Source organism: Sinohyriopsis cumingii, chromosome 12 (assembly GCF_028554795.1).
Source record: "Sinohyriopsis cumingii isolate HCF-2022 chromosome 12, ASM2855479v2, whole genome shotgun sequence".
Taxonomy (NCBI): Eukaryota; Metazoa; Mollusca; class Bivalvia; order Unionida; family Unionidae; genus Sinohyriopsis; species Sinohyriopsis cumingii.
The window spans coordinates 51,091,483-51,106,495 of NC_142972.1; positions in this window are offsets into that span (position 1 = coordinate 51,091,483).

Below are 15,013 nucleotides of genomic sequence, written 5' to 3' on the forward strand. Positions count from 1 at the left end.
CTAGTTAGTCCTACACCTGATTGGCTAAATTTAAAAGTAGTCTGTGAGTACATAAAAGCCTGGGGGGATGAGGCTCTCTTTCCTTCCCCAGGAGTAATTAAAAATCACGCGGTGCGTTATTAAACCAGTGATACATGCTCCATTAGAGCGAAAATCACTTTAATTCAAGTAAGCAAGCAAGCAAGTTCGGGTACCGTCTCTAGCACTCTTGATGACACCAACTGTCTGGGTTATTTTCTTTCTTGCAAGCCCCTATGTTCCACTTCTGTTTGTGATAATAACTTGTGATACTTCACATTTTCTAAAGTGGAAATCTTTACAAGCCGTACAAAATACAAAACTTATATGACTTTGGCTTTTGACACTTGCACAGACTCTTCACTTTATAAGTGTCACGAGAAAATTGTATATCCCATTTTTACCATTTTCAAAAACACGCACACACTTGCAGCTTGACCAGAAATATGTACATCTTGTTTTGTGGATAAGTCACAGACAAGTCCAAGCATATATAGGTGGTTATGAACGTTAGGAATATCCCTTCATTTTTTCAGAAATATCAAAGCTTGTATGTGCATTTTCCCTTTTCCACTCTATATTAGTGCTTAGATTTGTTCAAAAAAAAAGAAAAAAGAAACGAAACAATTTTGAAGAAAAAGAAACAACTGAATTTTGAATTCAGGTTTCTCTCTGTTTATAATTTTTTTCAAGTTGATGGTGCATGACAGAGTACATTCGCCTACCTTTCCAAAGTGAGAAGCATTTCTTCACATGTCATTGCCTTTGTTAAATTCGGTTTCATTGGTTAGTTATCGTTAATCTTTAATTTTTTTCATGCATTTCTTTTTGATAGAAGATTTAAGGCTTTCTATTGTTGTAACGGTATTTATGATGTTTAGTCTGTTGATGAAATTATCTATAGCAAAGTGCTTAAGATTTTTCAGTTTCTTTTATTATTTCAAGCCCTACAAAAGGAGACCAAGTTTGTCTTCAAAGACGATTGAAACTCTAAATTACACGGGCGTGAAGGAAAACATCGTTGTGTTTGATCTAATCATGCTTGCCGTATCTCTTTGTGTTTTAAAGGTCATATTTCTTCTTAAGTAAATACACGCATCAATAGACAGACAGATTGGGTCATCATCCTTGAGTTTCACTGTACTTTCGGTTCTTTACTTCATACAAGCCCCAAATTTATTAGTTTGAAAACGAAAAGATAACATGCCCCTCAATACTGTAACACGTCTGTTCTGACTCTACCGATGTGAGTGTGAGTGTTTATGTCGAAATGTTTAAGTGAGATATAAAAAAAATGGTCAGTTTGAAAACGCGAACCAATCCTGTGACGCTCAGTATTTTGATGTGGTAAGAGGAAATGGTACAACACACACAAAGAGGGCTTGTAAGTTCACATTTCAGTCTGTCTGCACTGTAATGGTAACAACGCAAGAACATAGGCATTATTATGCCACACAGTCCTAGAACAAAACAATGCATCACCCGTTGTAAGCCATTTCATTGGCTATACTTATTTTCTTATCGCGTTCGCTTCGAATTGACTTGAGTAGCTATTCAGACAGTGACGAGAATGGCCATGCTTTACTGGGTCTATCCTATAGGCGATTTATATAAAAAAATATTTTTAAAAATTAAACTAATGCACGAACATTCGTACCATGGGCGATTCCATGGAAATTGTGTCCGTCTTATTGCAAAATACATCAACATTTAATTTAACCGTGCAGATCGCTAGAACAAACCTCTGATAATATACATTTGGAAAAGTGTTGTGTGACACGGATCGCCATTGTCGCTTGGTGTCTGCTTTCTTGTTCGAAAAGACATCATTTCATCTTGACTATAAAAATTTAATTTGACTAAGTTTTACGCACTACTTGAACTCATACATTTACGTTGTAGGTGTAAGCCGTCTTTCTCAGTTTTCTGGAAGTTCCTTTTTGCGTTTCTCAGATATGATACTATTTTTTATGGACCGAACGAAATTTCTTTTGGCGTGAATCAGGACTCGTGGTTTTGTGGCATATTTGGAGAACATTGATTAAAGCTCAGTTATGTCGTCTTCGAAATCGCTGACACGGATTTGAACTAACACTTCAGGTTTTGTGTGAGGCGATACGGTACATCATTGCTTTTTACTTCCTCAATGAAATCGTTTCATCTTATTGCAAAATTACATTTGACTAGGTTTCATACGCAGCAGGTCCCTGTATATAAGGAGAGTGTCTTAGCGTCAGAGTATTCATTCCGCTCTCAAACGATCAAGAAGATGGAAGAGTCAGCACAGATCGACCTGCTGGTCAAATATTTGCTAAAAGTCATACGAAAGCATAATTCACATGCGAAAGTGGCAACAAAACTTACTCTTTTGATCGTTGATTTGATGAGAGTCATACGAAAGTGTGTAAGTGCTAATGAAGTTTGCTATATCTGCAAAGGTAAATGGGTATTTGTCTCCAGAATACCTGCTTCGTCTAAGAAAGAGAGACAAAAGTCAAGATACCTAATATCGTTGTCAGGAGAAAGGACACTGGAATTCAGAGTGCCCTACGAGAAAAGAGAAGAAACAAAAACAAGACGAAACAGAGAAGAGGGATTCAGAAGAAGAAGAAATTGAAGATGATGAAGAACTTGTGCCAGTAAAGACATGGAAATGGAAAAATTGACAATGTGAGCCGATGCGTTGGCCCTGATGTGAAATTTCATACTACCTTCTAAAAAAGAATAGACCAGAAAGAAAACGTAAGTGTCTCTTGGTCTTGACATTGTATAATAAGGATGGCGTGTTTTGTTTTTACTCACACTTTATGAAATTGTGCTCTTTCACCTCTCTCTATCCCTCTGGATCATGTTTTAGTTAGAATTGAAATGGAAGGATGTTTTCCTTCACGCACGCTCTTTAGGCATGCAAGTCGGTAAACAATAGTCAGTCTATTCATCCATCATTTTGTGTCTTGATGTTTCCTAAATCACACACTGATGCCATAAAATAACGGGTTAAATGGGTTTTGTAGTGTTGGGAGTGGGGGTGGGGTGTAGGTGTTTGGCAGAGTTGGTCATTGCAGGTGAGGGCTTAGGTGCTTTCAAAAAACTTTTTCTTCTTCACTCTGTGTTGATAGTATATTTGGGGTTTGTATGCGTTCGCGTACGTTTGTGTGGATAGTTTATTTGGGGTTTGTATTATCTCCCTTCTGTGTTGATAGCATATTTGGGGTTTGTTTTTGCCTCTTCCCTCTGTGTGTGTGTATGTGTGTGTGTGTGTGTGTTTGTTCGCGTACGTTGTGTAGATCGTATATTTGGTTGTTTTTTTCTTCTTCCTCCCGAGTGTGGATAGCATATTTGGGGTTTGTATGCGTTAGCGACGTTGTGTGAATAGTATATTTGGGGTTTGTATGCGTTCGCGTACGTTTGTGTGGATAGTTTATTTGGGGTTTGTATTATCTCCCTTCTGTGTTGATAGTATATTTGGGGTTTGTTTTTGACTCTTCCCTCTGTGTGTGTGTGTGTGTGTGTGTGTGTGTGTTTGTTCGCGTACGTTGTGTAGATCGTAGATTTGGTTGGTTTTTCTTCTTCCTCCCGAGTGTGGATAGCATATTTGGGGTTTGTATGCGTTAGCGACGTTGTGTGAATAGTATATTTGGGGTTTGTATGCGTTCGCGTACGTTTGTGTGGATAGTTTATTTGGGGTTTGTATTATCTCCCTTCTGTGTTGATAGTATATTTTGGGTTTGTTTTTGACTCTTCCCTCTGTGTGTGTGTGTATGTGTGTGTGTGTGTTTGTTCGCGTACATTGTGTAGATCGTATATTTGGTTGTTTTGTTCTTCTTCCTCCCGAGTGTGGATAGCATATTTGGGGTTTGTATGCGTTCGCGTACGTTTGTGTGGATAGTTTATTTGGGGTTTGTATTATCTCCCTTCTGTGTTGATAGTATATTTGGGGTTTGTTCTTTCCTCTTCCCTCTGTGTGTGCTTGTGCGTGTGTGTGTGTGTGTGTGTGTGTTCGCGTACGTTGTGTAGATCGTATATTTGGTTGTTTTTTCTTCTTCCTCCCGAGTGTGGATAGCATTTTTGGGGTTTGTATGCGTTAGCGACGTTGTGTGAATAGTATATTTGGGGTTTGTATGCGTTCGCGTACGTTTGTGTTGATAGTTTATTTGGGGTTTGTGTTATCTCCCTTCTGTATTGATAGTATATTTGGGGTTTGTTTTTCCTCTTCCCTCTGTGTGTGTGTGTGTGTGTGTGTGTGTGTGTGTGTGTGTGCGTATGTCTGCGCGCGTACGTTGTGTGTGTGTGTGTGTGTGTGTGTGTGTGTGTGTGTGTGTATTGGTCTCTGTTTGTCCCTATAAAAACTCACTTTATCCCTATCAGATACACTCTACCTACCTACCTGCAGTAGCGTGTATTCAGGTCAGCCACTTGCAACACTGTTGACATTTATCCCCTAGTGTTCAGTACAGTGACGTCACTGACGCTGGAAATTTTGAGACTATAAATATCGACTTGGGGATTTCCACATTTTGTAGCTATACATATATACCAGAATTCATAAACAGGAACGTCACTCAAGCTGAGGCTATAAAAAGATAGTGGGATTTTCCAAAGGAAAAACCCACAAGTTGGAGCTATAAATAGATAGTGGGATTTCATAGGAATTTCAGCTGATTATAGATACATAGGTATTTATTCACGATCGTCACAGAAGTTGATATTGTAAGTAGTTACTAATTTTATCCATTTTAGTCTAAACCATTGTAACTTAATTTTCGGGGATATGTTTATTTTCCTTTAAATTCTGGGACAATTTCGTCATTTTAGCGTTACTTTTAGTCACATCCATTTTGTCGTTGAGCATTTCCTTGATTATAGCTATTTATAGCATCATTACAATTATGCAAATTTTTGAACACCCCAGCAAGATTTTGGGTCTTGGTAATGCTTTATATATAAATTTCACGCTTGTACTAGTGTATGTATGTTTCTGTCTCTGTTGTGTTTGACCCTCTACCATCATTGTCCCTAGACAATCCCACCATGTTCAATTCCCCTTGACGCTATACAGACCCACCATGTTCAATTTCCATATGTTCAATTCCCCTTGTCCCTAGACAGACCCAAACTCTATTCCCCATGTTCAATTCCCCTTGTTCCTAGACAAGCCCAAACTCTATTCCCATGTTCAATTCCCTTTGTCCCTAGACAAGCCCAAACTCTATTCCCCATGTTCAATTCCCCTTGTCCCTAGACAAGCCCAAACTCTATGTTAAATTCCCATTGTCCCTAGAGTGGCCCAGCAATTTTCCCCATGTTAAATTTCCATTGTCCCTAGAGTGGCCCAGGGGTGTTTTTAATGGTAGTTCCCATTGTACCTAGGGTGGCCCCATTTACTACTCACGTGCTAAGACGAAGAATAAAATCCGCTGAAGGATTTATCCCAGGTAGAGTAATGTCAGGACTTTAGAGGCTTGTGTGGGTCAATACAACGCCTATTTTCACTGAGATCAACCATTCCACGCAAGATCCTTCAAACTTATATTCAATTGAAGAAACCACCTAATACACGGGAGGAGCGAGACGACAAAACCATGAAAAACTGGTATAGTTTAATAAATGCAGTTAAGAAGATAAAAAGATTTCTGATCTGTCGTTTCAGAAATGTTTGTTTTGATCCTTGTGCCAGATTGCGATTTGGATGTATTTATAATGGACTGAGAAGATTGCTATGTCATCTTTAATAAATATTTCTCAAATATGTGAAATTGAAATAGTTACCAGTGACAGAAAACAATTCCTAACAACTGCAATTTAAGTTTCTTATGCATTTAAGTTCTCTAAAACAGTTTATAGACAATTATATCCAGAATGGACCCAACTTTCTGCTACGAGTCTATTGTCTTAATCTAGGTAACAGAAGAAAGCAAAACCAACAATCTTACTAATATGAACAAAACATGCATTATATATGGTACAGGTGCAAATTTAAGAGAAACTGACATTATTTTGATTTAAATCGCAAATAATTAGAAATGATATACAATGATGCAAGAATTAATATCTGCTTTAGTGAATAATCAGCTGATAAGAACAGGAGAGATCATTATATCATCCGTTATGTATGTATGTATGTATGTATGTATGTACGTACGTATGTATGTATGTATGTATGTATGTATGTACGTACGTACGTACGTACGTACGTATGTATGTATGTATGTATGTATGTGTGTACGTACGTATGTATGTATGTATGCATGTGTGTATGTATGTATGTATGTATGTACGTATGTATGTATGTATGTATGTATGTATGTATGTATGTATGTATGTATGTATGTACGTACGTACATACGTACATACATACAAGAACATTGCGTTGGTTCACATTATACTCTAATGGTACCTTTAAATTAAGATTTGTTGGCTATGCTCTATAATGTAAATTTAACATTATGTTAAGACCAGTATGGAGGACCTCGTAATATAACATGACGTTTGGGTCACTAAAACGGATGAATAAACTGGATCTTAGGCTTGGTTGTAAATGCAGGTTGTGGGATTTAAGCATTGCCTATTTTCCACCATGTGTTTAATGGGAACTGAAAATAATAATTTCTGGACGTATAGAGTTTAGAACTCGATCAAATAGAAACCGATCGTGTTAATGATTTTAAAGAGCGGGGCTTCAGATATTTTGATGACGATGTCACACTACTTGTAGTTTCTTGAATGTCATCAATGTATTTGTTGGAACGTTTGAGAAGGTATATTACACTATGCAAATTTAAGATGACAAATGACAATGTGAGGTCCAATGGAATTTAGAATTAGGGAATAATAACGGAACAGAACCACACTGGTATTCATGTATAATTTATTGGTTTTACAGCGTTGATTTGTTTTGTCACAAACAAGTAGCAAGTTCTAAGTTTATTGTTAGTTTGTGTGTGTGTGTGTGTGTGTGTGTGTGTGTGATTTGGATTTTTAACGTAGCTTTAACAATTTTTCCGTCATATCGCTACGATGTCTGCAATGTGGCAGTTTATAGTGATGTCTAGCGCTGGGGCATCATGCTGCAGACATGTGACATGATGTCCCACCCAGTCACATTATCCTGAGACCAGGCCGACCAGTCATAACACTAACCTCTTGATGCTGAGCGACAAGCGAGTCAGCTGTTAGGAACATTTTTGTAAGTCTTTGGTATGACTCGGCCGGGGATAGAATCCACGACCTCGCGCATCCGAGGCTGACGCTTTAACCACTAGGCCACCCAAGCGGTATTGTTAGAGAGAGACTATATATATATATATATATATATATATATATATATATATATATATATATATATATATATATATATATATATATATATATATATATATATATATATATTCAGTTCAAATGACAAATAAAATCACTCGCTCAAGCAAGAGATGAGGAATGATTATTATGACTGTCCCTATAATGTGTATATGTGGATAGGATACTTTTCGCCATGGTGTTTATTACAGGTTGTATTGCGTATTTGAATGTCTTAAACAGTTGAAAAGGAATGAGGAGATATTTTAGGATTTGACATGCCAATAATATAATGTGTCCGAGACCATTTATGTTTGAAATAATGACATTGTAGTCATTGATATTTATCAATATATTGTAATGTAACTTTCTTTTTAAGTTATCAGGAAAATAGGCTCCACGTGTTAAATCTTCTAAGACATTCTCCTTGAGCAGTCATAAATTTGACAGGAAGATATAGCAAAATACATGTACATTGAAGTAATTATATATGAAAACAATCAATCACTAAAACCTTCTATCCTAAAAAGGGATTTCATAAGTTAAAGAAACCTTTTGTCTTTAAGATATTGGCATATGACAACATTCAACAAGTACTGGTCATTAGTAGAAAGGAGAGGAACCGTGCTGCATGAAGAGCAAATAAGTATATTCCCATTGATTACTGACACTTTACAAATAAGCTAACTTTCTGGTCAGAATAGAATTATTCACCACCAGGTAAAATATAATATATCTTTCAAAGTTACTATATTTTCCTTTTGATACGAAAGTCAATAACTGATGAAATAAAATTACTAGAAATCTAAAGCCAGCATTTACTATAATTATTTTACGAAATAACAAAAGCAAGGATTGCGAATCCTACTGTGAGAATATTCTCAAAGAAACATGTATTTGTCTCAAATACACCACTTAGTATTGATATCTGGAAATGGGGGTCTTCGTCTCTACCACTCTACCAATTATGACAATTTTCCACCTATGTGAGCGTTGTGCGTTGTACACTTTTAAGTTTGACCGTACACATGCAAGCACCAACGTTATTCAAACATATTTTGTAGGGACTCGTCTGGTTTGAAATGCCTTCAAGTGGTCCACTAGGAAGGAACCGTTAGTTCCGTAATACTAGATACTCTAGTCTGCATTGATTGTGGAAACAACAACATATACTGCAAAGGGTGATGTACTCAGGCAGCCAAATCTATGGAAACAATCAATATACGCACTGCCACGCCTAGTATAATTAATAAGTGAACGTACTTATAGTAGCCTCTGCCCTGTGTTCATTTTCCCCACAATAGATTATAATCTCTTTAGTCATTGGTATATACACATTGATAATTTTGTATCATAAAAGAGGAAAATATAGTTGAGATGTCAATATTCTCATGTTGAAGAAATGCTTGTATCTGTTTATATACAAAACGTGTGTGGCAAAGAAGCTATTGACACGTAAAGTATACTGAAGAAATTAATGGAAATTTGAACAATTGCATAAGTCTTCAAAACACATGCAATGTCAAAAATGTGACACTAAAACTGAGATCGCTGTATAGTTTGAATGTATCTTAAAGTTTCATTACAGAATCACAAAACATATTGTGTATGACAATACATCGCGAAACCGGGAATAAGAATAGAGACAGCGCAAACATATACAAAATTTGCAGACGCTCTCATCAAGGGCTGCATTTGGCTTAACATTACTGGGTACTTGCGACAGTCGCCCAACAACACTGATGTTGGTGTCGTGCTTGATGCTGACTGATTTTCAGTTACTGAGGTAAACCCGTTTCTTACAAATGTTGTAGTCACCACTGTAGAAGTATTTCGTTATCGTCATACTGAAATAGGCATTGCTAAGCAATTGGCAATGGTTGATTTACAGCTCTGTGTTAACTATAGAGAATACGAATGGGATGTTGCTAACAAAATATAACAGAACATGCATCAGTGTTTCATCCATTTACGTAGATGTTCACACGTATGTATATAAGAAGTTACATGACATAGTGACGGAATATCTGCAATGCTGCCTGCCTTGGAAAACACGAAGATTGTGTCGCAACACGCCATCATAGCTATTGCTGAACAGAGGTTCCAAAACCTTTTCGGTCCACCACTCCATTTGTTATCCTCATCTCCCCTATCCATACTCGTAATAAGCATTATTCAGCATTTGTGCCCCTCTCCGTCTTCGGCATAACATTCGTCGTAATCTCGCTGCTGCTATTGATACAAAAGCAGCTGAATATGTTCGTGCAAAACAACAGCAATCAATTCTCAGAAACGTTCTGGTTAGTTTGAACGTCAGGTGGCCAAGTACGAAATGGAGACATACACCAACGCATGATCAGGATGGACCTCAAAAGATCTGCCAGGTCAAGGTACATCACCCGCCTTATCACCCGTTTCGTGAATCAAGTTACATAGCAATATCACACTAGGTCAGATATCTACGTTTAAATCTTTGTTAATCGTTGTTATGAATATTTAGTTTTGTCAGCATTATATCTGGTTGATGATCTCCAAGGTAATCCTCGAAAATATCGGAGAACTCATCTTTGGAAATATCGAGTTTCCTGTGCAGGTTACTTAAGCCAAATTGGATTGAATCAGTTTGAAACACTTCGCCCATGTATCGCTCTTAATGCATTCACGTACAATAAAGGACTTAGTCCTCTGGTACTATCTCCCTGTGGACAGAATGAACAATTTCAGGTTGATTTGTTGTTGCTGAGCGAAATGACAAAAAACACCATTCATATTGCACTGCGTATGCATAATGGATACCGGTATACTGCTTAACGGACACAGCAAACACAAGAGTAATAAATATTACGTTGCATGCATGTATTTATCACTCACTAACTGCTCACTGCTGTCCAGTTATGACATTTTAAGGTGATATCAGTGAATAGCCTAAGCATACAATCATGCCTAAGCATGATGAATACACTATCAAATTGACTGCAGTACAACGAACGAATAAAGACCAGTATATCCTCTACACGGATTTTGAATCGCAGTCGCAACCAAATAACGATCAGGCAGTGCATATGGCTAAACAAATCACATGTGAGTGGCTTTTTTTAGTGGTACGATGTGATGGTAAATTTGAGCCGGCAATCCTTTATCCTGCTCCAGACGTAGTTATCTTCTTTGTATGATCGATTGAAATTACAGCCAAATGGAGTTATGCTCATCAGTAGACATGGTTATGACGTGTGAAAACATGCGTGAGCTTACTGCAACTACTCTCTGCTCGATTCTTGAAAAATCTTTCATTGAAGAGTAGAGTCGGTCCACCGAAAAAGAACAAAGTCGATCCAACGATGAACGTAAAAGTCCTGGTTCCAAAGTTGCGATCATTGCCATACAACTAGTGTGTACAGAGGTGCTGCACTTATTGCTTGTAATTGCAGCGAAGAGTTTATTCCAACCAAGCAAAATTCCTGTGTTACTTCATAACTTGCTTGGATACGATGGAACTTGATAATGCCAGCAATAACCACGGCATCAGACTCACCGATAAACGTGATCCCCAACAACATGGAAAAATACATCACGTGCCCGGATATAATCCCCCTGTCCTCAACAGTTAGATCATGTATCTAGAAGTCAATTATTTGTAGAACTCGGTTATGATGCAGACACTTCTGGTTTATTGATTTCAGTAGTTCGATCTACAAAAGGATATTAACGATCACAACCTATTTGAAGTCAATCTGGAATATCTCAGGGATTTACGCGAGGAGTACAAAGATTATCCTCTTGCCCCGGAAGCGCTGTCGGTGGTATACAAAACTATTACTGAGTCTTATGACCAAACACAATTATATATTGCACGTGATAAACTTACAGTTGTACTTGCGATTGGGCATTCGTGTAACCAAAAGCCATGGAGTGTCAGGATTTCGCCACCAAGCTTGGATGGCACCTTATGTTCAGATGAATACGGGCCTTCGCACAAAGACCACCAATGAATACGAAAAAGACTTTTTCAAACTCATGGTCCATGCCGTGTTTGTGAAAACCATTGAGAATCTGTCCAAATGAATTTTAGTCGATCTTGTTCGTGATAATACTGAGCAAGACACACTCTGAAGGCGGAACGACCCTTGAGTACTGGAATAAATCCTTGATGATCGACCTGTTGCTGTTCACAGGAATAACAATATCAAACCTCTGACGGATTCAGACCAACTGCTTTTGCGAGGCAGTTTACGTGTCAGAAAAGTACTATATCAAAACTTGTGTTCTTGGCGTTTTGACCTACAGCGCCAGATAATGACCATATACAGAGTAAAATGATATTTGACAACTTACAAGTGACTAAGGCCTATTTGCGGTTAAACGGTAATCAGGAACACTATGAACAAACTCATCTTAGCTATACAGAAGCCACTCCACATATGGCAAGTGCATATCATTATCTGTGCTTGTGCATGGATCAGTATCAAAATACCGACACGGGTTTGCAGATTTCACAGCAAGACTTTCGTACGTTGTATCAGGTTTGCTAATTTTCACTGGAGCATCTGCAGTTGTTAAGGCAGTCCGTTATCGACATATATTTTCAACAGCTTATCGGTAACGCATGTTGTTGTTATCGATGATATGCTGTGCTACTTCTCGACAAGACAAAGTTGTTTGTGGACGCTGGTGGTCTAATGAGCGTGATCGATGCTCCTCTAGAAAAGTCTTAATTAATCCTGATACATATTTGAATAACAGTGTTCTAACTCGATCCGCATGCCGGCCTTACGCAAAGTTATCTGAGACAAATCAAACATGCAATAAAAAACAATTGTGGAGTCACATTAAAACTTTCTCCAGCGCTATTAGCTGGTTATTTCATCGTGTGTCTAAAGCAAACACAGCTGGCTCGGCTTAATGTTGTCAAATAAAATAACACCGCAGCAGCATTAAAAGTAGCAAAGACAGAGGTAACACAAATATAAAAGACCGATGGAATATATTTATTCCTTGCATTGAACCTAGCACTGTTGGCAGTGTTAGGGGCTGTCGGAACTGCATCATGCATTGCTTCAAAAATATGTTTGTAGAAGCATAAATGAACAAAGTCTCCAATTACGTGGACGCAAGTGATCACTCCGTTGATGGCAGCGAAGCTTTTCAAGCGTCCATTAACCAATCGAGATTTATTCGCGATAATATGAATCAAATATTTTCGTTTTATGCGAGATAAACTTGCCTCTATGCTTCCATGCACATTTCAAGGTAAATCTGGATTATTCAACAGGCCCTGGCTCTCACTTGGTTGCTTACGTAATCAAATCTCAGCATCGGTTGTATTTTACTCGTTTCCAAATGCACTACCGGTTGAAGACTCTAGCCATTTAACCATGCGTGCACAACATTTATTGGTTTTAGACTAGACCAGTACAAGTTCAGTTAGATGGCCTCATATGCCATCATCTTCTTATTGAAGCACTGCTTGCAATGCCGCGATCACCGACGCCGAAAGCTCATTTTGATTTGACATTAAAGTACGTGTAATTCTGTACAACAATGTCTATTAACATTAACGGTCATTACACGGCTCAACGACACAGATTTGATGTAGATTTGGAATCGCTTTGCCACGAGAATGGAGTAGTTTGAGTTTACAAGCAAGGTTGGTGTTGGTGTCGATCTAGGTGAGCTTGTGACTTTTGAACTGGCGAATTGAAAACGTCAAACGTAGGTATAGTAGTGTCATGTTGAAAGATAAAGAATCTAGTTGAGCACATTGACACCCGTGGTGTCAGTTGCGTTTATCACAAACTCTGTTCATACAGCTAATATTGCAACATGACAATATGTGAAAGAAAAATTCGCTGAAGTGTCCACAAAGAGTCTTAACCGCAGCAAGTGCTCAACTTAGTTCAGATTTTAGTGTTGATAGCTTTGGTAAACCTGAAAAATCACATATTAAAGTTACGCGAGTCTTTGTCATATTTATTTATCATAACTGGAACTAAAGGTGCATAGGGTCGGAAGGCATTTTTGATAAATGGTGAGCAGCATCTTGGTTTAAGTTTTGCACTACCAATATCACGTATCACAAAACAAAACGGTGATGAATATTACATACTTGCAATGGAAGCATCATTAATGTCGGAGATTAAATTCAGCTGGAAGCATTCAATATTTATCCGGAAGGAAACATAAACTTTGTTCACGTTTGTGTTTAAGATTAGATTTTATCATTATGTATACGTAATATAATCTGACCATGGTAATGTTGCGGAATTTACCGACGGTGTGTTGTAGTACCTAACAAAAGATCAATGGTGATTTCATTTTACTTGTTGATGAATATCTGCGTGAAAACAGTGGTATGAGACCCTCGTATGACCTGTTATATAATCTTTTTAAGGGTCAGGTAGAAAGTGCCTTTTGGAACCACCCTGATGTGTCACTACCAAATCGAGGTCAGCTGGCAATAGTTGCACACGCACCTGAAAATGCTCAAGCGTTGACTGCAGCATTAGACTCAAAACCTCTTCAGGATTGTTCACAATATTAGAGTAGTATTCACTGATGCATTTATAACAGTTACATTCACCAATGACTATTTCAAACCAACATTGACTCAACGTTGACACAACTGACAAAACAAAAGTCCTAGACTGTTATTCAACAAGGAAACACTTTTTCGGGTGAACGTTTCTGGGCAAAGATGTACAAGGTGCTGGTGTAATTATCATATGTTTAGAACACACAATATCCGGAGATTTAAGCATTTATCTAAGCAGAGGTTTCTTTTAAACATCATGATGATTGCGCCAGTAAAATTAATAACTGGTTTGAAGTGCGTATTATCCCTGCACGTGATCATAAGACGGACAAAGTCTGCCTGTTGTACAATTAAAATACGCTATGGTACTATTAACCTAAGCAATATGACGGAGCCTCAGTTTTACCTTCGTGAAAAAAAAACAACGTAGAAGATGGGAACTTAAATGGCGAAAAGAAATGCGCTGATTTTAAACTACAAACAAGCGTGGTTGGTCAAAGATGATATTTGCGGTCGTGCTGTGGTAGCAACTGTTCGTCATAGTTTGACTCTAATCACGACAGCATCAGCCATTACAGGTACATCAATCTGTATTGTTTTCGGAGTTATATCTATATTACTAGTGTCTCTTCTGCTGCGAGAAAATTCATTTTGATGTGAATGCATTCCCATGTGTGTATCTAATCTGAATTACTTAAGGTCACACATGGCATTATACTTATCATCAGTAAATTGTACTTCCTAGCAATCGAGGATACAAATTCAGTACGTCGGGTTCGAGAGTGTGCAGGTGGAAACGGTAAATCACAGAAAGTTATGGGCACAAATCAAAACACCGTGGATTTACAAAGAGAGAAAGTCAAATTAAAATTAACATTATTTACGCAGTGAGCACATTGATCACTATCATATACTTAGCTGTCTGTTTATACCATTCTCTGCAGGATTTGTGTCTTCTAAACAATCACTGCAGACTAAAATGTCTAGAAGTACGAAACTAGGGTTTGATCCCATTAGACCTCGTTGCAAGCATTTCCATACGGAGGAGTCTTTATCCATCATGACTGAATCAAGTGGGTGTTTGCATTTGTACCGTCGAAATAGAAGGTGAACAACAGAAATCGCTCACATACTGGCTAAATGGATATAGTCGGTAGAGAAGATGAGTTA